This window comes from Polypterus senegalus, chromosome 5, assembly GCF_016835505.1.
Source record: "Polypterus senegalus isolate Bchr_013 chromosome 5, ASM1683550v1, whole genome shotgun sequence".
Taxonomy (NCBI): domain Eukaryota; kingdom Metazoa; phylum Chordata; class Cladistia; order Polypteriformes; family Polypteridae; genus Polypterus; species Polypterus senegalus.
The window spans coordinates 61,881,951-61,908,892 of NC_053158.1; the positions used below are offsets into that span (position 1 = coordinate 61,881,951).

At 35.8% G+C, this 26,942-nt stretch overlaps 1 protein-coding gene across 8 annotated transcripts in view; it reads left to right on the forward strand.

Moving 5' to 3' along the window:
* LOC120530306 (zinc finger protein 521) overlaps window positions 1–26,942 on the forward strand; it is a 504,246-nt gene that overhangs the window by 1,406 nt on the left and 475,898 nt on the right. The gene's annotated exons all lie outside the window — the stretch shown is intronic.

Here is a 26,942-nt window from a genome sequence, read left to right on the forward strand (position 1 = left end):
TCTCCCTCTCTTTACTAGAAGGGAGGGGGTAGTAGAGTAAAAGGGAGGAAAGGCGATCTGTAAAGGAAAAGATTAGAGGGGGCAAGGAAACAGACAGTGGATTGAAGTGGGAGGGGGCGATTATGGGAAAAAAAAGAGGAAAAGTAAGCGCGCCAGGCCGAAAAGGTGCATCGTGACGCCGAGTTTAAAACTGAAAAGCGATGCGCAAGCAACAGCAAGCGCAATTGTTTATTTTACTCCCAACCGAAGATGTTGTTGTTGCTTTTTTGCGCCCATTCTAGATGGTTTACTCAGATTTGCTGGTTTAAGTTCAAGGAAGTAATCGCTCAGCCGCAGACGTGGCGTGCACTTTCTTACATTTAACCCCATCCTACTTCCATTTGTTCCCATTTATGACGGTTCGGATAGCTGTTCCAATATAAAAGCAGTCTTGGAAAGTACCCAGCCTTGCACAGGTACCCGGACTCTTTTCAGGTCTCTTTTTTTGGCTGTTGTACTTCCATTTTTTCTTATCATGAGAGACGTACATGGACGTTGTAATAGAAAAGACAGTGAATCTAAAAAGTTTTCAAGGTGTTCTAATAAAGACATTAGATCTGCTTCACGAAAATGCTGTTTCTGAAACGAAACGCCTCGTGATTCCAAAAGTGGCAGGACGGTACCTGGGTAACAACTGGCACTGCCCAGTCTAATTGACGAATGGCATCGGCTGACATGCATGACTCTTCGCTTACACTAAATAAACAAAACGGTGACGCCTGTCTGTCCCGTGTCCTGACTGCCTCCGTTTTAACAAGATAGTATCTGTTTGAAAACAGGCCATGGTTCTGGATCAGCTATTTTATATTTAATTTATTTATACATTTATAATTGTACAATACCTGTAGTACGCAGACTGGTAACAGTGGCAGATTCGCCTTGTCATGTTTGGTTATTCACGCATGGAACTTATGTGGTGGGTATGAGAGTTTAAATCCAGGTGAGGTGATGGTGTATGAATTCATGATGAGTACATCATAAATGTGACTCTCTAAATAGGTATAGAAAAAAGGAAGAATGTGTTGTAAAAGACAGAGTGTTGCTTTTCATCAGCTAATTAAAATAATTTGCAACAGATGGAGAAGTGAGTATTTTCCTGAAATATCCATGGATCATTGTGCAGCATGATCTGGTTGTTACAGTACGTCAGGTACTACTGCAAGTGAAAGAAAGAGACAGGGAGGTTTGCTTACGCTTCTCCCAGACCAGTTACTCATGCCCCTGCTTGGATGCACTAGTGCTGTGGGTTGTTATAAGTATATCATCATCAATAATAATAATCATAATAAAACATTTTATTTATATAGCACCTTACCCATGCTCAAGAAAATCTAGTTATGTTGTACAGCATACATGCAAACACAAGGAATCAGCCACAGGTTTTATTACCCTTGCCTAGAGACCACCAGATCAAATCACAAGTCCCTGATATAGAAAGCATGATGTTTCAGTGTACAGAAAAGGGAGATCAATTTTCACAGCAAAAGTTTGTATGGCAGATAGCATTTCTGTTGTTGTTGGTAACTCATGCAGATAAATGTAATGCTGAGTTATTGCCAGTCAGCCACAGATCTTTCAGTTTATAAACCCTAAGCTAAAAGTATTAATCATTAATGTATGTTTAAAGATAAAGGATTTACAATGCTATATTACATATTCAAAAATGGGACACTTTAATATGTGTTTACATTGTAAATGTTGTGTTCTTTTTAAAGTAACACAATCCAACTATCACTGTTTTAATTCTTTATTTATTAAACACATTTGACCAAGGCTGTTTACAGAGACAGTGCTTTCAGTTGATTGTGCCAATTACATTTAAAACAGAATACAGTGTGCTGTATGTAATTTTTCATATGTCGTCATCAGTAAAAGGCTTACTTTGTTGTATATATAAAAGGTACATATTTGGTTTGCTATTTTGTATATTAAAAATTATACTGAAAGATGACCATATCACTAAGGGGTTGTATTATTTATAAAACAGTACACTTTGCCTTCATGCTTGTTGGAACAGAACCTTTCAAAGGAGAGTATCACATTTTGATATTTTATATATTAAATAATGCATTTTACAGAGGTATGTTTAGCACTTACTTTGATGAGAGGTTATTCGTACTAATGCAATGTAAGTGAATTGTCTAGTTATCTATAATGCCTTAAGTAGAAGTATAAAGCTACATTTTATTTGCTAGTTTGATGGAAATTATAAAGGGATGCCAAATTAAATGTGCATATGGAGTACATGGATATGAACTGTACTTGAACCTTTTATGACATATGATTCCTTTCTTAAGATATTTTATAAGAGAACAAAAAACGTTTCAAGTTTGCATCATATAAACTTCTTTAGGGTATGATATCAAGTAAGGGGTAAGGTAGAAAGATAGACATTTATTTAAGAAGTAGAAAATGTTTTGCTACAATTGTACTGTGCATCAGGTAGATTTTACCATTTTCTTAGCGTTCTACGTGACAAAATGTCAGCAAATTGACCTAGATCTCCACTATAATTGTATATATATATATATATATATATATATATATATATATATATATATATATATAATATATATATATATATATATATGTGTGTTTGTGTGAGTGTAGGTCTTTGTGTGTGGCAATGTGTATAGAAAGGTCATACAGTAGGTTGTCGGGCTGGCAAAGTAATGCCAGGGATGAAGGAGGCAATAGGCATAGGCCTTATAAGAGATGGGTCTGACCAAACCCATCCTGGAATATAATGCAACCTTGCAAGTCTGCCATCCTGTCACTATACGTATGTAAATCAGAAGAGAAGCATGAAAGATATGTATGATGAAAGCTGCAACAACTTAATTAAAATGACTAGCACTGTTTTTCAGATAAGAGGGTTGTAATTTTTTCTTTTGTATTTATGAAATGACAGGAAAGCTCAATCCTTTATCTTATAGTCTACCAAAAAATCAAATAGTATTTAATAGGCCTTTAAATTAGCATTCCTAAGATATGAAAGACAACGCGGGACTGAAAATTGCTTTGTATTGATATGTTTGGGAAAGTAGAACTCACATTTTTAAATGACATGGACATTTTCATAGGCTAAAGATTAGATGGTACGGAATTAATGGAAGGTAAGATTCTTTCAAACATTTTGTGAAGACATTTGAATAAATGGACTAAAGCAGGACCAAGGAATCTGGACCTTTCATTACTGTTGCATATGCATGAAGATGAAGATTATCTAAAATGACTTTCAGATCAGTGGCACATTGTTGGCATATTGTTTACATATTGTTACAATTAGAGCATTGGCAGGTTAAATGACTTGGCGAAGGTCATGTGCTGTGCTGGACTGAACTGACAAACCTGCTCTTTATAGTCCTGCACCTAAGTTTCTTGGATATAATGCCCACAAATGGCTGAGCAAATCATACTTCAGTTTCAGTTTTGCTTTGGTCTGATCCACATTTAGTTTCTGCAACTTAATTTTGGGAGGAAACCCCCTGAGGCCTCTTGCTTCAATAGACTGTGCCCTTGTAATGATGTTTCTTAACCTTGCTTCTTAACGGATCAGTAGTCTGGCACTATATATATTGTGTACTACAACCCATGTTTGCACAAATTTACTGTTTAATCCAAACAGAAATGCACACCTGGGGATGCCAGCCTTGTTTTGGACAGGGGTGTTTGGCTCCTCCACAGCTGCACTGACTGCTAGAATTAGATGTAAGGGAACTTTCTCTTAAATAAAGAAATTGTCATTGGCATTTTTGTGGAGCAGATTAACTAACCATTGTGTACAAATATCTGCTACTCCACAGTTTATTTAAAGTTTGCACTGCAAAGAGAACTACAGTAAATGTAATGAGATTTGTGGGGTGGTGCAGACTATGTAAATTTTAAGAGAAGATATTTTTCCTTGGATTCAAACTTAAACTATGATGCATGACTCTTGAATTTGCATATGCCATTTTTCAGTACTGTTTATTTCCCTTTTTAACATGATTTTAGCAACTTTCTTTTAGACACCTGAATGTATGATATTCAATTTTGAAAATGTAACATCAGTTTAAAACATAATGGGTATTATTTAAACTATACTGGAATACAGAATGGGATGTGAAAGCTGTGATTACAGCTACTTATTTTATTAACTGATAATGGAGTCACAACAGAGAGTAAAAAATAATCCTGTTATGGCAGACAGAATAAAAGCAACACCTACAAGATCACGACGACAGACGTGGATGATGAAGTGAGTCTTGAGCAGACAAATAGGTAAGGGAAAAAATAAAGTGAAATTGTAAAGGATTTCATTTTTGTATTTTTGGGAGAGCAAAATGAACAAAAGCCTTGACAACTGACACTGCTCGGTGGAATTTGCCTTTTTCTATTGGTTCCTGGAGAGGGTCAGAGTTCGTCTTCAGTCCCAGTGGGGAAAGGGCAAGTTTACAAACCCATTTCAATTAAATCTGAGAGGCATGCCTGCATGTTTTATTGCTGAGGGAATAGATGTAACTGCATAAGGCAGTATATACCTTTTTAGAGTTTGTTTAACCATTTCTGTTGAAAGCCAACTGAGAAACAGCTGCTGCTATTTTTGTGTGAGAGAAAATGGACTGGAATATACCACCAGAGAATTAAAAAAGGATACAGTTGTATATTAAATTTATTTTTCTAGGATATGCCAATGGCAAATTGGAATATTAAGAAATCAAAAAAGGTTTTTAATTTTTTAAGGTGGAAAGTGTTTTAGGTAGCAGTGTATTTGGATGCACTTAAGGTATGCCATGTAGAAAATTCTTGTATAGTTAATACTCTGCCAGTTTCTTAGAAAAGAAGCTTTATTATTGCTTTTGCAGAGCTAAGCTACTCTGTAGTGTGATTGTAACTTCACTTTAGTACAGTGGTTATCTAAACTGTGTCATGGATCCAGTGTCCTGGTTTAAAGCTTGTGCCAATTTACTGGCTATGTGGAGTTTGCATTTTCACTTTGTGTCTGTATGGGTTACCTTCTAGGTACTGTGATTTTCTTGTCATATCCCCAAAGAAGATCAAACTAGATAGCACAGAGGTAAGAGACCAGACAACCAAGGGGTAGAAGCTATTGCAGAGTCTGGCAGAACTGGTTTGGATGCTACAGTAACTTCTGCCATACGAAAGTGGGACAAAAAGGCAGTGGGAAGGGTGGGAGCAGTCATTCACTATGCTTTGTGGATGAAACTCTTTATACAGAGAGAGTATCCATTGCTGTAAAGGTGTCTTGGATAACTTTACTCCAGCATACAGAAACTACCAGCTATATCTGCCTGCAAAGCATATTTATGTTTCCATGTTGACTCCTCAGTGTCAGCCATATCTGTATCTATATGAAATCCAGAAATGTTGCATTCATTCTCAGCCATAAAGTTGTAAGAAGCAGCAAACTTAATTTGTGAGGACGCTGGCCAACCACTGCACAGTACTTATGGCATTGCACTAATTTAAAGCAATGACTGTTGGAACCCATAACCACATTCTGTAGTAAAGAATAATGAAAGTGTGCATCTAATGCCCCTATTCAGTGGGGATACATTTAAGTTGTATCTTTGATATTTAAATTACTAATCTGAAATACTGTATATTTTCTATATTTATTTTTTACTTTCTAAAACGCCAGCTTGCTTAAATTATCATGGTGCTGAGACGATTCTTATGCAATATGAATGATTTTGAGATAAAAGAGAGACATGCTATGATGTGCATCTTCCATTAATGCTAGTTGTAAAATTTAATTGGAAGAGAAAGTACCAGTGGACCATTTGGTAAAGTAGAATACATAGTTAAGCTGTACAGTTGACAGAGTGACATGCTGAAATGTATAATCAAGCAACATCCATGGAAAAATGTAAGGCGGAGCCTAATTGCACCATTCACTTCATTCTCTGATTTAAATATCACTTATAAGGTTCACAGTGAGCAGCAGCAGCGGTATATTTCCTTCAACAACAGCTAATTAAAACCTGTGGACAGGCACTGGAAACAGCATACAGCGTTGTTGTGCTCATTCCTCTACTTTTGTTTTTGTGATCAATGATGACTATTTATTGTGAAGGAATGCATTATATTCAAGGAGATGCTGTAGTTGCTGCATTTGCTTTACCAAGAACAGCTGTGTATTAGTCTAAATAGATTGTTGAGGTTATTGATCTAATGGCACAATCAAAATGGTGCATGCGGTAATACTTGCTTTAGCAAAGCTTCCATAGCCTGAGGTAGTTATACCTGTTTGCATATTAGAATATATGTCAGTTTTTATTTTGTATAATGCCTTGTGTCTTATGCATATGTGAAAGCAATCTTCTGAACAAAGCCTGAAAATAACAGAAGCACATTTTGCAAGTTTTGAGGTGTAAGTAATATCAATATGAAATAGGAATGTTATGTGAGGTTTAAGGCTACATTGAAAAGCTTCCTGGAATTGACTTTTGGACTGCTGGGCTAGCATGAAATAATAAAGTACAGTACTCTGGTCTTATCTCCATGTCTAAAATTCTACCTTGTAATTTTCTTTTTAGAACTAGTCATACTAAATTAAGTCTTGCTGGGATTAGTACGAATATATATGTGTTGCCCCATTTTTAAAATATATTGGCTTAATAAAGATGCTTTAAGTAACAAAATGATTTGTTTTTGTAACACATTTGAGGGATATGTACAAAACAGTCAATAAAAAACAAGAATTGGTTCAGCAGTCAAAATAAACATGTCATTGAAAAACTACGGAATTTTGTATAAAATGCCTATAAGGTTATTTCCAGTTAATTATGTATTCATTATATATCCAGATAAAAATCGACATTATCAGTTGGCTTGCTTGGTACAGATATTAACGTAATTAAGTACCTTTCATACCACGAGACAGTAAAATTTTTATTCGCCTCCGTTTTTGAGAAGCACTTTTTTCCCGCACTACCTGCCAATGCAAGACCTTATAACCTAAAATAAATTGAGTTTTAATCCTCCAAGTGAGTGCCGCCTTTTTAGTGAGGATGGATTACTTTCCCTTTGTTGTTTTTAATTGTAATAGCTGGGCTCAGTATAGTGATAATAATTATGGCACAACTAGGACAGATTAGTTATGTATCTAAAGAAAGATAATAAACTAAATTACTATTCTGTTTCATAATTGAAGGCTTGTAAAGGAACATGTGCAGTTAAATAATGAAGAGGCTTTTTGGCATGTTTAACAAATTGAAGACAGAAATAGCAAAACTGTAGTAAAGGTTTAAAGCCAGGGAATGGCTGTTTTTTCTGGGATCTCTTTAAAATATGCTTACTTGCTTCAGTAGATTATGTTTCTTTTTCATTTGCTCCCTGATCATTTATAGTTAGAGATATTAGGGTGCTCAACTGAATTCTTTTTAGATGTTCCGAAGATTTTTTTTTTATTTTAGAGCATTAAAAATGCAGCTGAAAATTACACTCTTTTTTCCATCATTCAGTCCAAGCTTCAAATGCTACCAAGAATTTTACATGTTCCGATTTCCCTTGTTAAAAGTTTTTTTCATTCCTTCTCTCTTTGTAAGACACTTCCTCATCTATCTTTGAAAAAAATGTTCATTTATCTTTTCTTTCTCCTTTCCCTTTCTATAACTTTAGCCATAAAGCTATTGTTTGAAATATTTATTATTTGTAGTTATCAGCCTGACTTGCTAGTATTGAGCTGAGATTTTTTTTCCTTTTGTTTCGAAGCAGAGCAATGCCTAACATTTGATCTGTGCAGGGCTCGTTGGAGATGTACCCCTTGATCGTCATGGCTTGGTAGATACTGTTACAGCATTTCATCCTTGAAACAAATACAGCAACAGTGGTGCAGTTTCAGATAGTCCAGGGAGCGCCCCATTCCCTTTTATTTTCTTCTTTTAGAACGGGGAAGAATAAGGAAGATCTGTTTCTTTCGAATTGCTAATGGAAGAGAATTGCTGGTCTGGACTGGGTACCCAACAAAAGCAGCAGTTTTCACCCGAGGGTTATTGCTTTGCCCAGCTCTGAAGAAGTGGCTCTTTGTTTTGTGTGATCTGAAAGACAGCATAGTTAACTTCTGTTTGTTTTTAAAGAAAAATATTTTCTCTCTGTTTATGCTTGAATTATTCAGATTGCAGTTTACACCAGTAGCTCAGTTCATTGTGTTCAGAATGTAAGCCATCAACATATCAGCCATTATGTTTGATCTAATTTGTAATCCATAGGATTAATAAATGTTTGTGAATATTTTCAAACTAATGGAAAATTTCTTAAAATTGGGAGTCACACAGTGGTTATGTCTTTTGCCTCATAGCTCTAAATGGCATGGCTTCACTTCCCAGCCTAGTCCTTAGTTATACAGTGTACACATTGACTCCGCATGAGTGAGTGCTGGTGGATTTTTTGGTCTTTCATAAAGGTTCCTGCACTTCACTAAGTACTTCTGAAGAACCCTGTACTGTAAGAGCATATTCAGGTAATGAATAGATTACTAAATGGGAATATAAAGGTTGCTATTGTAATTTTTTTTTTCTTATGAAATTAGGGACGTAAATGATTTATACTGCACGCTTCTTCTGCTTCTTTCAACTCTTTAGTAGTTTATAAATGATTACATAAATAAATATATAAATACCACTTTATATTGAGAGCTATTGTATATGGTACACATTTATATTTCCACACCTAAGTGAATGAGAAAGTGTTTAGAATTTTTCTTCTCATAAAGCATATTTGAAGTGCTCATGCCAACCAGTAGACACAAAGTTGACAAGTCTCTTCTTAGGAGGTTGCACAACTGTCTTTGGACCCTTTCAGTCATAGTAACTGCAAGAAGTTTGATAGTAAATGTCCCAGGCTGAACAGGAAGAATTTGTACTGGCACTTGATCAATCGGATATGTCATGTAGTGTTCTGTTTTGATTATTCGTGATATTTAGCATTCTGTAATTTAGTAGTTTTGTGGCATAATGCAATTCAGGGTTATGGTGAAACGTTAGCAACATGCTCCAAAATTATATTTAGCATACATAACGTGAAAAATGTGTTGACTCATATTCTGCATCTTGTTTTTTAATTTGCTACTGTTTGTTATCAGGGTTAAGTTTGAGTTAGTTATGGACTGCATATAACACAGCTTTCTTGATAGTTTATTAAGGCATGCAGCCTTCTTACAGATTCAGTAAACAAATTAATCATAAATGAAGTTTACAGCCATTCTGTTTGTTTTTCAAGAATTGTCTGCTCTACGTCATGTTCTGTTAATGCTGTCTCTATAGACTAAAGAGACATCCAACCAGGTATTTTATTATACACATGACAATAAATTTGAACTTGAGATTCATTGCTCTAAACATTTGTATGGAAATGAAGATGCGTTCAAGAGAATGAATATAACATATAAAGAATGTTGAGAGGATATCATATAACCCATAAAAATGTGTTTTTATCAATCAATTTTTGGGTGATACATATCTTGTTATTCATAGCACCATTCCGTAAAACCACACCAAAGAACTGAAAGTCAAGGTGTATTTAATTTGTATTAATGCTTATGATTCAGATCAGTTATTAATTTTTGTGAGATAATACAGATCTATATCAATCTGATACAGTAATATTAGAACTAGTTTAGAATGTATTGTAAAGAATGTAGCAAATCATAGCCTAATTAACAGACAACCTTTCAGTTCTCACTCTTCGGGTTAGCAAATGCAAATATGTCATAGAGGTGGCAGTAATATGCTGTAACCACTACAGGTGCAGCACACCATTCACTAATATTAGATGTTTTTAGCTAATATTTAATATTTTAATTTCTAGAGAAATCTAACATTGCCTTTGTTATTCTTGGGGGTTAGTTTTTCTTTATATAGTTTTTGCATGTGTCTACACCACTTTGCACTGAATGTCAAATGATCTTGTCTTACTTATGAACTTTTATGACATGGTAGAAACTATTTACTTTCGAGACTTGTTGTGAATATGGTAATGTGTACGTAACATGTTGAACTTCAGTAATGTGAACTTCAACATGTTACATAATTCTGCAAGTTAAAATGTCTTCACTGTTCAAAGTGTACACAATCTGGCCTAAGGTTTTTATCACTACAGATGTTTTCTGTAACATGCATCACAATTTTGGTCAGTCGAGGCCTTATGCTTGAATCAGCAGAAGCTAAAGTATGCATACAAAACCACTTATCTGTCGGATAAAGATCAAGTTATTATATGATGTGATGGTATTCAACACATGATCATTGCATTTGTATGCAAACTGTGTGTCTCACACTCATCACTGTTTTCAGTTACAATGAAAGGTAAAGATATATACATACAATAGTATGTGTGTGTTTTTTAATACCACTTAAGTAAAGCAACACGCCTCATCCAGGTTTTGACACAGACAGACACCACCCACTACCAGCCTGGACTAGAATTTGGTTGTCTAAATGTCTCTTCCAGTCCACACGGGTCTTTTCAAATCTTCCATATGACAATATAATAAAAAAGTTAGTGATTTCCTGAATTAATTCTCTTTGGCACTTATTATTTTAACTGACTTGGGTGACATGAGTACAGGGTTTGCAGTCCATTCAGCATGTTTAAACAGGAAAGGAAGTGGGATAAGGAGAGGTGGTGTTGAGGGAAAATAGGAAGTCTTTAATCAGTGCAACACCCTTTCTTTCTTGAAAAGTTATAATACCTATGTTTTATTAAGTAACTTCAAGCACACACATATTAGTACTGAAAACTCTTAATATATCTTTCTATTATTATTGCTAATGTATCTGTAAATATTTTTATTTAAAGAACCGATTTTAATCGAGTCATTTAGCAACTTCTTTGTCACTTTGACATGAAATGGTTTTCATACAATAAATGTGATAATGTTTTATTCTGCTGTTTTATTCTGTCCCAGAGAAAGTGTTCACTCCAGTTTCTTGGTGTCAGCTGAATATTAATGCAAAATTAGGAATTAAATAGGAGATGTGTGTGAGGTGGTTAGAGAGGTAGTACAGTGAGGTATATTCTGTGAGCTCCAGAGATCTCTCATTGTGACAGCTGATAATAATAAAGTTTTATAAGTGTGAGATAAATGAGCCAGGCTAAGGTGTTGTTTAAATATACAGGTAAGCAGCTTTTCAAGCATTTACTGTAGACCATTGCTGCCAGTTGTATATTTATAGTGAATCTTGAAATAAATAAATGTCTGTTATCTTTTTTGTAAATATTTCACCTGGATCCTGCAGTATAAAGCAAAAGAGATGCACACTGTATGTTTACCATTGTAATAGTCCGATAAAAGTAAATTTCTGGCAAAGATAGAAGTTGTTAGGGTATGATGATGGCCAACAAAGGGGACAAATGTAGAATATTGAGTGGGTAGAATTAAGTAAAGGCAGGTCAGCTGTCCTGTCAAACAGAGTTAATAATTGCATACTGTTTTATAGTCTGTACACTCTTTGCGGCTCTTATGTGTGTGAGAGACCCATGGACTGAAAGTTTTCATATTGTAATTGAGGAGCTGATTTAAGTATTGGTTGGGTACTCTTAATATGATATGCATGCACAGCACAAGGGGGGTACTGGTGGGGATTTCAAGCACTTCCTTCCCATTAGTGTTTTGCTGATGATCATAACTTCTTATTTGATTTACACAAAAATAGAAGGTTCTTAAGGGGGGCTTATGCCTCAAGAAAATATTAATAATTTATTGGAAGTTCATGCACAAAGTTGCTAGATGCAGAAAAAAGACTAATGCATCAATTTAAAGGTCCGTTTTGCATGTGATTACTGAGATTTTGAATCATAATAAAGTTAAGAATGATTTACTTGGTGCTGTTCTTTAAAAATAAGAGTATTTTTGTGAATTGTTGAATCAGTTATGTCAGTCCGTAAGCTAGAATGATTCTGACATCTACTTACTTTTAATAAATTTTGTTAATATATAATCCTGACAAGATCTCGCTATGAATTGAAAGGATCAGAAGTTGTAGGGTTTTTTAGCTAAAATAGGTATAGTGCATTGGATCTTCAGTTCCACTTGTGGTGCATGTACTGGACAGGGAGTATCAATGGACAATTTTCTTTCAATATTTTCATAACACATTTTAGGCTTCAGTTGCACAAAAAGTTTGAAGTAATAGTTGCAAGTCTTAGAAGGGGTTCATTTTAGACTACTTAAATGTATAGACACCAACTGTACCAAATGGTAGAGATCAAGAATTGCACAGAGGTTTTCAACACCACAGCTTAATGGGAAGGTCCAAATGACATAGCTTGAGAGGCATGTAACTTATGCATATTTTATATAATGAAGGAAAATGATAGTATTAAAAGGAGTCCAATACTTTTGGTCCAATGCCTCCTTAAAAGAAGTAGAAGTTATGCCTGTAAATATAAAAAATAACTTTAAACAGTGAGACAATTTAGTTAGACAGGCTTTTGCAGTATATCTTTTGCACATTTATCATTTCTATTTACATGCAAAATATTTGCCATTTTTTCTTTCATGCACAGTCTGACACTTTTATAAAACATTTCTTTAGCATCTCTTACGCATACAATAAACTGAATATCTAGTCATTGTTTGAAAGGGAATTCCTAAATCAAAGGGCTTTTTAACAGCTTAGTCTAGTTTTAGACATGACACTTCCTAAAGCACACACTTTTTCACTTTGTCTGCATAATTAAAACATTTTGTAAAATGTGTTACTGGAAACAATTTGTACTTGTTAATTTGTACCTATTTTAGCAGAGCACGTTTTCACAACCATTAGCATGAACTAATGATTAATGTTCAGCTAAGCAGAAGTCTAATTTAAAGAGAGGTTTTGTGAGCAGTACGTTTTAACAAACACTAAAGAAATTCTTATATGCAACTGAATGAAGAAATACTTGGTAAATATATGCATTCCTGTACTGCGTGGGGATGTATAGAGGAGCCAGGGTACATGTCCGTAAGCAAGCTGTAAAGTGTGGATTTTATAATTCACGGGAATAAGAGCCTCTGCACTGCATGTAAACAAAGTCATGGGTTTATTTATCCATCCATTATCCAACCTGCTATGTCCTAACTACAGGGTCATGTGCATCTCAGATCATTCAGAGTATATCAGAATACACAACATTGTGAAAAACTCTGCTCCAATTTTGCTTCTTATTCAGTGGTTTATAAGAAATGTATGACACACAGACACATATTCTGTATCAGATCAAGAATGTGTCAGAGTGAAGCCTTTTCTAAGATCATTTGTGTGCCATATGCAGAGCTTGCATATTTGACTTATTTTCTGGTCACTGTCCTTTGCAGATTCATGGGTCCTCTCAAAGTCTAAATAATATTCTGATGGCTTGAATCAGTATGAGTGATTGTTGATGATTGTATGTGACTTGTACTTAGACCACTGTGACTTCAAATCTTGAAAATGCAATCCAGTGTCATTAAAATCCCTTTTTTCATATTCCTTGGAGAAGGTTTGTGCTTTGTCAACTGCTGCTCTGCTTTGAAGGAAGATACTGACTAATTTATTCAAGGTGTAGTTGTGCATTTCGTTTTCCAGTTACATGTACTAGAGGTACACAAGAGTCCACATTTCACAGGAGTTTCAGAGGCATACCCTTTGTGAATTTTCCATTTGTTCATACTTTAAAGTTACATGAGTGTAGTTGCTTAGGCTTACCTTTCCTGGCATCTCCCAAGTGAGGTTTTGATTCTTTATTACTGACTAGGTTCACTATATACCCAGGCCTTTATTTCTTTACAGCAACAATATTGTGATATTGGGTTCATCTTATTCTGCAGCAAAGAGACTACAAACAATAATACAGGACTCTCTATGAAGAATTCAGGCAGCATCCTGAAAATTCCCACATTAAACACTGATGTCAATAAGCACAATATTTGTGATCATTAAAGATCCTTGGGCACCCTTTGTAAAGATTAGGTTGTATCCTGATGTCCAGGCTAAATTGCCCTCCATAGCCTACTCATTCTGGCCGCCTAATCATCCCCTTTCTCTAATTGAATCTCTCTCTCTAACCATCTTAACCACCTAATAGCCAATATGTGGTAAGCATGCTGGCATGAAAATGGCTACCATTGCATCATCCAGGTGGATGCTGTACATTGGTGGTAGTTGAAGTTGGTCCATTCCCTATGTAAAGCTTTTTGAATAGAGAGAAAGAGGCTATATGAATGTAAAAAAATAATTATTATTAATATTGTAATTGCAGCAGCACTGGATGTAAGGCAAAGAGCAAATGTGGTGGCGTGACCACACAAATAATCAGAAAAGAGTGGGATGTGTGCAATTCTATAGAAAAGACCTAGAAATAAGATATGTGTTTATATAGATAGATAGTTAATTTATTGATCCCAAGGAAAATTTAAGAAGTTGAGTTTTAATCCAGTTAGATATTTTAAAACATTGTGATTTAGTTGCACAGCAGCCAGTGTTCATATGACAAATCTTGGCGGGCTAGGGTTGGGGATGTCAAAAGGGGCTGGATGTTATTTATTTTACAGCACATGGCGAACTGAATTCTCTGAGGTATTGTAACCAAGAAGTATTATGGACAAATTTCTAGTATTCCGTGTTAAACCAGTGGTTAAGCACAATTACTGATACCATTCAATGTACAAATACGTGAGGAGAACATGCAAATGCCATGCAACACTGTGAGGCCAGACTGACAGCTGTGTGCTACCATTCTGCCTATGTTAAAACATATGTAGTAAATTTATTAAACTTTAAATTGAATAAAACTAAATGTATACTTACATGTTTTGTTGTGTTCTTGCTACTTGATTGCAGGCTACATGCGTACTTAGCCTCTTTCCTCAATATAAATGACCAAAGCATGCACATGCACAATGACACTGGCAGTTTTACTTCAATTTAAATAAAACTTTAGTGATGAGGTCAAACATTTGCCATCGAGTTGTGTTCACATGTGGATTCTACAATGTTCAAAACATTGAAAAAAATTTATTTTAGCATGGTTTCTTTATGGGTGTCTACATGTGTGTGTTTGTTTGTGTGTATGATTTTCACAACTTAAAATTACAATATTTTTCAGAAAATTATGTAATTTTTTACATTGTGTAGAGGTCCTGTATGACTAGATTCCAGCAACGTTACAACATGTATTGTACTTTGAAATTTTCCTTTGAGTGGTTTCCTGTAGTATCACTAAAGTGTAATTTACATTGAAGTACTGTATTGGCCAGTCCATGCTGAATTTTTGTGCTAGTATTGATGGGCTGCTTCACTTCCAGCTCATGCCACAGGAAGAGACCATGACTTCCTGTAAAAAAAGGGTACAAAAATGCTCTTTGTACGAACATAACATTCATTTCAAGCGTTTGGCTAAATCTACTGAAAACTGCTGGAGATAGAGGTTTTCTAAATTGCTCCCTGCTAAAGCACTTAGACATGAATAGTTTTGTTGAAAATAATAACTTTACAAGTGGTATGGAATGTTCTGGTCTACTGCTGAATCTCCAAAGACACTTTCTCCTTAGGGATTAAGAAAGTATATAAAAAATAAAAAAAGCTAGAAAAACATGTAGATGTGAATGGGTCTTTAAACCTTAGCTTTGGACCACTTGCAGGGTTGTCACCAAAATCGTTACTGGGGTCAGGAATGACTTCTGGTATTCCTGAGGCCATCCTCCTTGAGTTCTGAGCCACTATACAGTGGAACCTTGGTTCACGACCATAATTCGTTCCAAAAGTCTGGTCATAACCTGATTTGGCCGTGGACCGAATCCCCATAGGATTGTATGTAAGTATAATTAATTCTGTTTCAAACTGTACAAACTGTATGTAAATATATTTTTTCAAAGATTTTTAAGCACAAATATAGTTAATTACACCATAGAATACACAGCATAATATTAAACTAAATGTAAAAACATTGAATAACACTGAGAAAACCTTGAACAACAGAGAAAAATAGCACTGCAAGTGTTTGCGCTATAGCGCTGTGAACAGCTCACTAAAAACACTTTTTTTTAATGAGTTTTAAGCACAGGGAAAAAAATGAACATTTGAAAAATCCGTAATTTAACAAACCACCAAGAAAAGTAACATTGCAACAATGCACACTACGAACCAATCGCTGTAAACAGAAGTGAAGTGGAGGTTAAAATCCAATAGAAAAAAGTCTTCATTAAATACAACGAGGTTAAAACAATGCTCGAATCTGTCTCTTTAAAAACAAGCCTGGTGCATTCTTTAACTGCCTTCTCAGCCTTATGCGTCCACCCCTCTCTCTCTCCCTTGTGTGTGTGTGTTACGTGTGTGTCTTTCTCTCTCACGCGTGTGTCTCTCTCTCGCATGCGTGCATGTGCGTGTCTCTCTCGCGCACGTGTGTGTCTCTCTCTCATGTGTGTGTGTCTCTGTCTCGCGTGTGTCTGTGTGTGTCGCTTGTTCTCTCGCTCTCTCTCTCTCGCTGCACAAGGAATGCACAGGGAGAGACTGAAGTGCGGAAATCATCGGCGCGCTCAAACCGAAAGGGAAACTGGCTTGTTTGTATACTCGAGTATGTGGTCGTGAACAGATGCAAAAGTTTGGCAAACTTTTTGGTTGCAAATCGATTTGTACGTGTTCTGAGACGTTCGTGAACCGAGGTTCCACTGTACTTGTTTAAAGGGCCAAGTAAACTGCCTGCCATATTCATATCATCAGAACTCTTTATTAACATGTATAGTAGGTACTCAATTGAAATACACTGTTCCAATGCATTCAAAATGTTTTCTCCCCAAAAATGCACACAGATAACAGAATGAACAAAACTTAAACAAAACATGCACAGGGTGTTCCTGCTTCATTTGCTTTTGCTAAACCCAGGATTGCTTTACATCTGTGTATTATCCTGTACATTATAAATGGCTACCTACTGCAGTTTATAGAAATGGAACTTCTAAAATGTTAAGTGAGAACCCCCATAATCCTCCTCCTGTTTCTGTGACACTGGGGTAATTGCCACAGCAAACATATGTTTCCTTTGCTGGAGCTTACATTTATATTATTATCACAGCCTTTCTCTGCCAAGTAAGTCCTTCTGTTGCCTGCAATATTGGTATTTACCTGTCAGCCGTCTACAAGTAAGCAGGACTGGTTTACATTCATTAAGAAATTTTTTCACTTAATTAAGTTCTTGCATAGGTTTGATAATAGCACGGACAGTACAGTAGAAGGAGGAATCAAATGTTATTAGTATCCTGTGTATACTCACTTATGAAGTGACAGTGTTTCATATTTGTTACTGTTTTATAGAATGGATTCAGTAAAGTGCCATATCTGTATGACCAGTAGGTGCCAACCTCTCATAACCTTTCTTTCAGATTTTTTTTGACAAGAAGCAGGATTCTGTTGTTATAACAATGCATATAAATACAGTTTTAGATCAGGATCTGGTTTGTCAAGACCCCATTCCACTAGTCCTATTGCTCTTTGCTGCCTTTATTAGGTTGAGCTTCAGGTCCATCAGTAAGTATTTCAATTCAACAAAAGATGTTTAAAAGATAATTTCCTTTGTTTTGATTTATGTTAGCTCTAACAATGAGAGACCTCTGACAGCAACAGCTTTTATTGCTTTTCAGGACTTACTGGGCAATTTAAAATATTGGACTATATTGCACATTTTTCTCTTCTTTAATGGATTTCTACAGCTGTTTTTGGATTTATAATAATTGTAGTCTGCTGATAATGTAGCTGTTATTGAAATCATGTAAAATATGAACTAAATATTCAGTTTATGAATGTGTTGAAAAAAGTTTTACATTCTGTAAAAATACCCTAAGCTCCAATAAGTATTTTGGTTCAGATAATGTGCATATTCCTGTGGTAGTTTTCACATTTTTATTTTTAGCATGTTACTTAGAGTAAGTAATTATTCATGACTTTTAAGTGATAGTATTACTAATTCATCTGGTAGCTTAAGCACACTAAGTACTATAACGATTCAGCAACATTCTTCTATGTACTGATGTTGCTGCAGATGTGAAGAATATAAGTATGATTAATGGGTAACTGAAAATTAAAGTTATAAACCTATAGACATTATAATACACATTTTAAAACTTGACTGGCACTGGCTTTTACCAGTTTATGTACCCTTTTAAAGGAAAAAGCAAGTTCAGATAATGGGTGCATGAATAGATTTGTAAACGTTTCAATGTGATTAAAAATTTGAGAATGTAGTGTGACAAAACAGTCTGCCCAGTGGGGGCCGGGTGGTCTTTTGGCCTTGGAACCCCTGCAGATTTTGTTTTTTTATCTAGCCTAACTGGAATTTTTTTGTTTTTTCTGTCTTCCCAGCCATCTGAACTTTAGCTTTTTCTTTGTTACTTATTCTTTAATATTATTGCCTAATCTTATTTGTTTTTCGTTTTATTTAACTTTCTTTTTGTCATCTTGTAAGGCACATTGGGCTACATTGTTTTTAAAAAAATGTGCTATACTGTATAAGTAAATGTAGTTGTGAGCTTTTGAAATTCTAAACAAAAGCAAAACAGTTTGCTATCTAGTTCCTTGCCTTTTTTCAAGTTTCATTGAAAAAATTAAAACAATCTAACCTGTATGAATTTTTGCCAATTTGTAGTCTGCTGAATGGTATTTTACTCCAGTCTCGCTGGTTGCATTTAGCATCCTTGCTACTTGTAGTGAATGGGAAAACCTTGTTCTGCTTGACATGTTTAATTTTATATTCTAACAAAAAGGACCAACTGGCTGCGTTCTTGCTTGCACATGATGGTGCCAGGATATGCACCGCCCCACTGAGACCCTACACCAGTATTAAACAGATTTGGAAGTGCATTAATGATACTTCTCTGTACAGGAATGAAAAGTTAAAGGACTATTATTTACAGCATTTAAATATAGCATTTAGCGTATAGTTGTTGACAAATTGCACATTTACCTTGTCCAGGTATTGCAATTCTAATGCTACCTAATAAAATGTGTCCTGTTTTATACCTCATCATCAAAGAAATAAGCACTTATTTTTTACTGTTCATTTTGCCCCAAACTTATATACAGGGTTTGTAATAATTGAATAAAATGTGCTGATGTGATTTTCCCATAAGTCAGGCTCTCTTGATATATGCCGAAGCGCCCATATTTTATTAGTGAAGCATTCAAAAAGTGCTCATAATGTTTTAGCCCTTTTTGATTCATTACATTTATGAACAGAAAGGTATTTCATGTATTTAATTCCACTGCATTTTTTATTTCAAAATTTGTAACTCATTGCTTTAGTCATTAACATCTCAAATCAATTTGAAAGCATTGTCTATATAGAAGCAGCCAATTTCTTAGATAAAATCTAATCAATAGTTCCTGTTACAGCTATGACATTTGCCTGCATTTTAAGGATATCAATTCAGGAAGTGTCCCACAGAGTTGCTGGCCAGTAGTTAGACAGACTGATGGCAAATCCCTCACCTGAAAAGGCTGTCGTTCTGTGTGTGGCGTTTGAGTCTGAGTTGGGATTTCCTCCGGTTTCCTGTGCTGGTTTCTTTCCACATTACCAACGGCATGCACTTTAGGTTAACTGCTGACTATAAATTGATTACAGTGGGTGTGTACGTAAGGCACTGTGATAGACTGGTACCCTGTTTAGGACTCTGTCCTGACCCGCATATAATGCTGCCAGGATAAATTCTGACCCCCTGTTAACCTCAACTGGATGAAGTTTGTTTGAGACCACTATGTCATTAATCATCTGTGAATCTGAAGGATGCAATAAATGACTGTGTCAAGCCACAAGACTGTTATTGGTCGGACAGTTTTTGGTTGTTTTTAGTGAAAATCCCAGCAGAATAGTTTTAGAATTACAGATTTACAAGAGATAACCTAACAAGTAATAAATAATTGTCCTTTTGTATGTGTGATACTGATTATATTTGACGTAATTTTTGTAGAAGGAAAAATTGTGAGTGAATCTGTGGACTCCTTTGCAGGTTAAGTCCATTTGGAGATCGTAAAGCAATAATTAGATCAGCGAAATAACAGAATCCAGCGTTGCTAGAGGAATACTAAACTACCAGTCAGCACTACCATGTGGTTTGAAAATCTGGAAAATATGAGTACAGTAGGTTACCATTTTAGCTTTACAAATTAAAAATGAATTAGGTTTGAGCTATTGACTCTGTCTTTGTCACATGATGTTCATAAGTGTTTGTCTGATACTTAGTGAGATATTTATTTGTGATACTAGTGCAGTTGGGTAGAGAGATTTCTTGCTCTTATTCCACTAAAAAATACAGTGGCAAGTTCTTAATCAAAAGTCCTTATGAAACTATTGTGGAAAAAGAGTAAAGTAGAAACTGTTAAAAGAGTTGGGCTACTACGGGAAGTGATATTTAATTGCTGTATGAAGTTGAAAATAACAATAGCTTAAGAGACTTAAGCTGCACTTAAGCTTCCTTTTTCATATAGCAAGTAACAATGTCTTTTCGGGAGATGAAACAGGAAGGTGAGAAGTGGTGTCCAAGGCAAGGTCACATGTATTTCATATGTAGTTTGTTCCATCTGGCAATGGGCAGAAGGGGAGAATGAGTTAGTAGCATTTGAAACTGTTTGCTGTGGACCCTATAAGCTCATGTGTCTGTCACTGTAGAATAAAGCACACTCATGGTTTCCTAAGCAGATATTTTGTGTGCAATGGATCTGGAAGTTATCCACTATATCAGGATTATGACTTACAATTAAGGTGGTTATTGTCAATAGACGTTGTTTGTCTGCTTAGAATTAATTTGTAGGAATTCTTAGTTTTTGATTCTGTCAGTTTTAAATGAGGTCCATCATCAGGGATGTAGTAAAGGTTGAGCATGATGAAGGACCTCAAACAGTTTGACCTTTTTAAAAAGTAGTCTGTTATAGCTTTCTGCATAATTAACTTTCATGTGTGTTCATAAGAATACTTATGAACGCTTTGAAAGCACTTCAGTTTTTTTTGTCTGGCATCTCCAGACTTAATGTTATGAAAAATAAACGCACCTACTGTTCAACTTGACTTGATGTCTGGTTATGTAAGACTATGAGGTTTTTTGCGACTCTCCCTATTTTTGGCAGCTTGAAAAGCCAAAATTACATACTTATGATAAAGAGTAAAAGTATAGGTGTGTTTATCAGAAATTTGAAACTTGACTTGAATTTGTACATAACACATCAACCGACCTTAAGGGTTCACACTCTCATGAGATACAATCTTTCACAAAACTTTGAAACAATGAGGATTGGTAATATATGCAAATTATGTGTCATTTTATGTTGTTTGGAGGTTGCTGATCGCGAATATGATATTTTTAGTATGTAATTCTTTACTGATGGTCTTAGCCCTTCTAAAATGTTATGTGGAGTTTTGTTTTAGGCTGATTATGAGTATCATGTTACTTTTGATTTTTTTTTCCTTTAGTACAGACGAGGTTGTAAAATGACACATTTCTATTATAATCGAGACTATTCAGACTTTAAACATTTAAATTGAAGCACACATTTTAATATTTCAAATATTATTATGTATTTCTATCTTTTGAAATCAGTCATGTGTAGCATTTAAGCTAGCATTGATTTGGGATGGAATTCCAATAGAACAAAATCTGCTACAGAAATTAAAAGTGTTTAGTTCATGTTGAGATGTAATCTGCTGAGTTTGTGGAAGTAAACAGCATAGTTAAAGTGCATGTTGAAGCATTCGTGGAGTTTCCTGTGGTCATTTGGTGCAACTGTCCTGTTGGGTAGACAGAACATCAGCCCTGCTAAGTATATGCAAAAGAGGCAGTAAGTCTACATTTTTACTAGTGGAATAGAATTATTAGTAGTAAGCATGTAAGAATCCATACTCTTAAATATAATAATTTGTAAATGACTGCCTGATGAAGAGTGATTTCTTGTAGGTTTCCAAGATATACTACAAAGGTTTTTTGACACATGATGTGTTTCTATTCATGATATATGGTATTCAAGTTCTGAGTATATTGTTTGCATATTGAAATACACATCTTAGACTTGAATGCATACGCATTTTAGCTGTTTAGTTTTAATACTAAACATATAGAGTATATTAAACTTAATATATATATACAGTGCATCCGGAAAGTATACACAGCACACCACTTTTTCCACATTTTGTTATGTTACAACCTTATTCCAAAATGGATTAAATTCATTTTTTTCCTCAGAATTCTACACACAACACCCCATAATGACAACGTGAAAAAAGTTTACTTGAGGATTTTGCAAATTTATTAAAAATAAAAATACTGAGAAAACACATGTACATAAGTATTCACAGCCTTTGCTCAATACTTTGTCGATGCACCTTTGGCAGCAATTACAGCCTCAAGTCTTTTTGAATATGATGCCACAAGCTTGGCACATCTATCCTTGGTCAGTTTCGCCCATTCCTCTTTGTAGCACCTCTCGAGCTCCATCAGGTTGGATGGGAAGCGTCAGTGCACAGCCATTTTAAGATCTCTCCAGAGATGTTCAATCAGATTCAAGTCTGGGCTCTGACTGGGCCACTCAAGGACATTCACAGAGTTGTCCTGAAGCCACTCCTTTGATATCTTGGCTGTGTGCTTAGGGTCGTTGTCCTGCTGAAAGATGAACCGTCTGAGGTCAAGAGCGCTCTGGAGCAGGTTTTCATCCAGGATGTCTCTGTAAATTGCTGCAGTCATCTTTCCCTTTATCCTGACTAGACTCTCAGTTCCTGCTGATGAAAATCATCCCTACAGCATGATGCTGCCACCACCATGCTTCACTGTAGGGGTGGTACTGGCCTGGTGATGAGCGGTGCCTGGTTTCCTCCAAATGTGATGCCTGGCATTCACACCAAAGAGTTCAATCTTTGTCTCATAGAGAATTTTGTTTCTCATGGTCTGAGAGTCCTTCATGTGCCTTTTGGCAAACTCCAGGCGGGCTGCCATGTGCCTTTTACTAAGGAGTGGCTTCTGTCTGGCCACTCTACCATACAGGCCTGATTGGTGGATTGCTGCAGAGATGATTGTCCTTCTGGAAGGTTCTCCTCTCTCCACAGAGGACATCTGGAGCTCTGACAGAGTGACCATCGGGTTCTTTCTCACCTCCCTGACTAAGGTCCTTCTTCCCCGATCACTCTGTTTAGATGGCTGGCCACCTCTAGGAAGAGTCCTGGTGGTTTCGAACTTCTTCCACTTAACAGATGATGGAGGCCTCTGTCCTCATTGGGACCTTTAAAGCAGCAGAAATTTTTCTGTAACCTTCCCCAGATTTGTGCCTCGAGACAATCCTGTCTTGGAGGTCTACAGACAATTCCTTTGACGTAATGCTTGGTTTGTGCTCTGACATGAACTGCCAACTGTGGGACCTTATATAGACAGGTGTGTGCCTTTCCAAATCATGTCCAATCAACTGAATTTACCACAGGTGGACTCCAATTAAGTTGCAGAAACATCTCAAGGATGATCAGGGGAAACAGGATGCACCTGAGCTCAATTTTGAGCTTCATGGCAAAGGTTGTGAATACTTATGTACATGTGATTTCTCAGTTTTTTTATTTTTAATAAATTTGCAAAAACCTCAAGTAAACTTTTTTCACATTGTCATTATGGGGTGTTGTGTGTAGAATTCTGAGGAAAAAAATGAATTTAATCCATTTTGGAATAAGGCTGTAACATAACAAAATGTGGAAAAAGTGATGCGCTGTGAATACTTTCCGGATGCACTGTATATTAATATATATTTAATAATTGCAATCATTGTTACAAACTACACTGAAAGTGCATAGTACTTTCCAGCATTAGAATTTATATTTATTGAGACATTGCTTGATGAGAAAAATGGCCCTGGCACCTTCTTCAAGACTGTTTCCAGCCTTGGGCACAGTGCTGCCAAGTATTTCAACAGAAATGAAGCAAGTTTGAGAAGGTTGTGTTATATTAAATACAAGAAAGGAGAGAAGAAATCATTTCGTCAACAACTGAATGACTCTCTTAGTCCTTTAATTCTCAGCATGTACTGAATAAGAAGCTTGTGCTGAATGAAGAACTCCATGTTCCTGTTTCCCATTTCAATTTCCACTTGTAATTTGAATAGTATGTATCAGTTTGAAACATCCCCAGTGAAGGCTGACCTTGCACTATTAACAAGGTATTTACAAGCCTTCTTTTCGTGCAGACACTTAGAGCCACGACCACGCTAAACATATGCAGCCAAGGCATCCTTTGATGTCATCCAGCATGGCATGAAAAGTATCACCTGAAATGTACTCTTATCTGCCTAGTGATATGCAGTAATATATACTAGTTAAACTTTTTTTAGAAAAAGATATTAAACTTTATCTTGCTAGTCTCTACTTGTTGTTTTTTATTTTTTAGTTTATCCTGCAGGACATGTGGGTGAAATGTTTGATGTTTTGCTTTTAATGTGTTTTTCTGCTTGCCCTGGGCTACATGTGCTTAAAACCATCTGAATCTGACCCAACTTTTAATTTATTTTTGGTCATTCCTGGCATTAAATGGCTTGATAAAGCAGTTAAGACTGTCAGAAACATTCAAATGCCTAATAGTACTTGCTGTGCTTTTTTCCCTCACCATTATCTGCATGCTTCAATAAAGCAACAATTTTAGGTTTGCATGCTGTGCTAACGATGACTGCTGTTATGCAGAGCAGTGCTGTTTGATTTAACACCTTCCTACGCTGACCTGTTTCCATCCAGTTTGGCTTTGTCATGTTATCAAATACATTGCTTAAAAGTTTACTCAGGCTTCTTACCAGGTTTTTAACTGGTAAAGTTTTGAAAAATGGACATTGCAAAGGAAGACCTAATGGTTGGGAGCTGTTTGTACCTTGATCTTCAAGAGAAACTCAATCTACATATTGGGCTATACATATTACAGGTTAATTGTAATGCTGTGTTTTTCTTAGTGCATCTATCCATTTTATTGTTTAGTGCATTGTGGACAGTAGCTGAAGGTGATATTTGTTAGGTAGCTCTTTCATTGAAGACTGGAATATGTCTTTGTTGTAATAGTGACCAGTTTATTTTCAGGTCATCTAGAGGTAAAAATGTGCATTATGTATGTACATAATCTGTCCAAAACGCGTTTAGGCTCTGAGATTTAGAAAACAGAATTAAAATGATAGAATACACAGTAGACTGTTTAGATTTCACAGATTTGACATGTATGATTGTGTGTCCTTGAAAACATCCACCCATCCATCCATTATCCAACCCGCTATATCCTAACACAGGGTCACGGGGTCTGCTGGAGTCACTTAATAAATACAAACCCATATAATAATAATAAAAATATCAAGTATTGTGATAGGGCCTTTGAGTGATGCAGATTTAGGTAATGGTACAATATGAAAGCTATAGAGTAAGATAAAGTGTATCAATACCTCCAGCAACTTTTTGCTCATTATGTTCTTTCTGTCCACTTATCTGTCACAAGCTCTTTGATTTGATGATATAAGTTTGAGCATCCATATTGAATTGCAATTTGTTTTGCACCACAATTATATAATCTACATTAAATGATGTAGTTGCTTTAGTTTTTTTTTTTCAATTAGCTAGAACCATAGGTAAATTTGGATAAAGGAAATGTTTCTTGCGTTCATCCATATACAATCTAACATTTTCGTCTTCTATGTCTTGATGCTGGAAATTTGCTCTATTCCTGACTCATGCAGTGCTCAAAATACATTACACTCATAACAACATTCCAATAATTCTACTCATTCAGAATGGTTAACAACTCATGCTAGACTTTCCTCAGGACTTCTGGAATGATTTAAAGCATGAAGGGATGGTGTGACTTTTGTTTTACCCTTTTTACTTCTCTCACTAGGTAAACTTAACTCTGTTCTGAGACAAAATTATATGCTGAATATAGTAGGTTTTTTTTATAGAAAGTGAAAAGGACATTAGTGACACAAAGTTTGTGATGCTATGCTCAACAGACTAACTCTGTTTAATAAAGTGATGGCCCTCTTACTCTTAATTGCTACCATATTATTCTGGTGAAAGTCCGAAGTCTAAAAGTGAAATGCCCTTTCTTACCTCTGACACTTATTCACATCTGGGTTCATATGAACAGAAGGAGCAGATGTCTCATTTTCTTCTTGACCTTCCTGAGCCTGGCTGGCTCCCTGGCACGTCCTGCTGACCTGTCAGAGGGGTCGGGGATGTGTCTGACTGGTGTGACATATTTGTGCATTCATCCTGAAAGAGAAGCAGAACAAGGTCTTAAGAATCCTGACCTCAGTTCCCACTTTAAACGGTGGCCCATGAACTTTGAACACATTTTGTTCAAAGTGACGATGCCCTGCATCCCTTAGTTGGGTTAAACCCCTATGCCTACTCATGCTCATTAATTTTCCAAGCCTTCTCACAATCCATGCATACATTTTGGTGGTATGTACCTCTACTACTAATATAATTGTGTTTGTTAATTGGTGGGTCCATTCAAATATGAGGTGTTGTCTCCTGAAAAAGCTGGTTCTCAAACAGCCAGAGGTATAATTTATTGTTTTGATATTCAGTGAAGTCTAAAACACCAAAAAATATCACAATATCACTTTTTGTGATATTACTTTGTGTCCAGCAAGCAGCACTTTTCTTCATGAATGGTCCAGGTGTAGAGACGTGATAAAGTACAATCTTAAAGCTGACGATCCACAGATAACTACAACAACAACAACAAAAATCAGTCATGATGCAAATATGCAAAACTATGCCTAGTTTGTATTAAGACATTTTCCAGTCTACCATCCATGTCAGACTCTGCCAGAAAAAAATCCATTGGAAATTCAACAGAGGTGAACACATTTCTTATCCGAGGTACTCTTGGTGCTCTGGATATTATTATCTTCTGCAGGTACTATTGGAGTGTGCAGAAGTTTAGGAACTGT